Raw genomic sequence first — 2,500 nt, forward strand, 5'->3', positions numbered from 1 at the left:
TGTGCGCATTCATGCTGTTACATGTATGATTGTGTGTTTGAACTATTATAGGTGTAGTCTTGATGTTTAACTTGTCTTTGACGTGTGTGTGTGCGGGTGTGTGTGTGTGTGTGCGTACGTGTGAGTGTGTGTTTGTATTACAGTTTGTGTGTGTGTGTGTGTGTTTAAATTACAGTTTGTTTGTGTGTGTGTGTGTGTGCCTGTGTATGTGACAGTTCTCAAATGCTATTCTGACAACCCAGTTATGTGCACAATCCACCACCAGCTGTTCTCATATCTTTAATATGTGTGTGTGTGTGTGTGTGTGTGAGTGTGTTTGTGCGTGTGTGTGTGTGTGTGTGTGTTTTAGATGCAAACCAAGACAAAGTATTGTTTATTTTCAATTCATGAGGCAAAATTAGACGAATACATGAATGATATATGTGCAAGCACACACACACACACACACACACACACACACACACACACACCCACACACACACACACACACACACACACACACACACACACACACACACACACACACACACACACACACACACACACACACACAGGAAACAAGCAAGTACATAATCTGAGCTAGAGGGACTTTGGCAAGTTTCACTTCTAATGAGACACAATTTGGCACGTCAGTCAGAAGATAGCTCAGCTGAGCATGTGAGTCCAGTATTGTTATTACTCCCTTCTCTCTTGAACACTAAAAGTGCAGGCGTGTTAAGGTCGGGGGTCAGGTAGGGGTCATTTTAGGGGTCTATCAAAGAGCACATCAATTAGTGAAACAAAAGGCCAAACTCATGGTCTCGCTAACTGGGTGGGGTTTAGAACTACGAAGGCCGACAGGTGAAGAAGAACCATTGGAGTCAGAGGTTATGATGTGGTGCGTCTGGGTAGACAGATAGTGTCCTCATCGTCTGTCCTTTCTCTGTCCTCTAACCTTATCACCATACCTTTGTAAACCCGAGGGCTGCCTGTTATAACCCCAGTTATTCTGACGACTAACACCTAGCGTTGCTTCCGGTGTTAGCCACAGCCTTCTCTCTATTCATTCAAATCTGCTATTATAGCATGTAGCTTCACCAGTTAGCCAGGTTTTATGTCCATCTATGCTAAATAACACAGTAAAGCATGTAACTTCAAGTGTAGGCCATGATCTCTCCATTCTTCTCTGCTAAGCTACAACATAAAGCATGTAGCTTCATGAGTTAGCTAGAGCACCCAGGTCCATCTCTGCTAAGCTAAACTGTATAGAATGTAGCTTCACGTCTTAGCTCGTCTTAATTTCCATATCTGCTAAGCTACACCATATAGCATTTAGTTTCAGCTGTTAGATACTCTTCATGGCCATCTATGCCTAGCAACGACATATTTTATTTAGCTTCAAGGTTAAACTAGTCTTCATGGCCATCTTTGCTAAGCAGCACAGTTCCACATGTAGCTTCCAGGGTTAGCTAGTCTATCTGTCCATTTAGCATGTAGCCTCGCGGGTTTGGAGAGTCGTCCAGCACGCTAATTTAGCTTCCATTCCAACTCAACAATTTTCATCAGGACACATTCAGACTCTGTAGTGAGGATGATTTCACCGTGTAAATTGCCCACGGCTGGGGAGAAGGAAACATGTAATATCATATGAAATCTGTTTGGTTATTGTCCGGCACACAGAACCACAGGTGCACACGAGAGCCATCCACCGGCCTCGCATGTCTGTGATCACATGAGTGCGAGCGTGGATGAGTGTGAGCGGAAACGTTTGGGATTTTGTTGCGTTCTTTGCGCCTCTTTGTGGTACAGATAGATGTTGGTACATGAGTGAGACACAAACAGGAGACTTCAAACAGAGTGGTAATTAAGGAACTAGCAGCCTGCTTGGTGAAACAGTGATTAATTTAATGTGGAGAAGGTGGACAGCCCTGTCTGTTTAATATTCCACCGGCAGAAACACGAGAAGCAACATCTGTACATTTTATTAATTATCAACGTACAGCTTTTCATCAATGCATATGGTCGGACAGAAGAGACGGAGACGCCAGAGAGTTGGAACAGAGTCAGATTTAGGGCTTTAACAACTAAAAGAGAAGTTGCCCAGCACATCTGCTACCTTCACTAAAAGCAGAAACAGTTCAAAGCTAAAAGTTTACGTCAAATTAAATGTTGCCATATTTACTTTAGATGAAATATCATGTGACACCACCCGCATCTGAGGCTGACGAACCAGAAGCTCTCCTCAATCATGCTAACCCTCCGTCCCTCCATCTCTCCATCCATCCATCTATCAGCCATTCATTCATCTTTCATCCATTGATCCATCAATAAATCATCCATCCATCCATCAATAAATTATTCATCCATTCATCCATTCATCTGTCATCCATCCATCGCTCCATCCATCAATTCATTCATCTGTCTATCCATCCATCCGTCCTTTCATCTGTCATCCATTCATCCATCCATCCATCCATCCATCGTACATCTATTCCTCCCTCAATCAAACATCCATCCATCT

The 2,500-nt window shown here is 43.2% G+C and overlaps 1 protein-coding gene across 1 annotated transcript in view; it reads right to left on the bottom strand.

Moving 5' to 3' along the window:
- The window catches only part of tcf4 (transcription factor 4), a 101,296-nt gene that overhangs the window by 50,635 nt on the left and 48,161 nt on the right, over window positions 1-2,500 (bottom strand). The window lies entirely within an intron of this gene.

Source organism: Pollachius pollachius, assembly GCF_949987615.1.
Source record: "Pollachius pollachius genome assembly, chromosome: 18".
Classification (NCBI taxonomy): domain Eukaryota; kingdom Metazoa; phylum Chordata; class Actinopteri; order Gadiformes; family Gadidae; genus Pollachius; species Pollachius pollachius.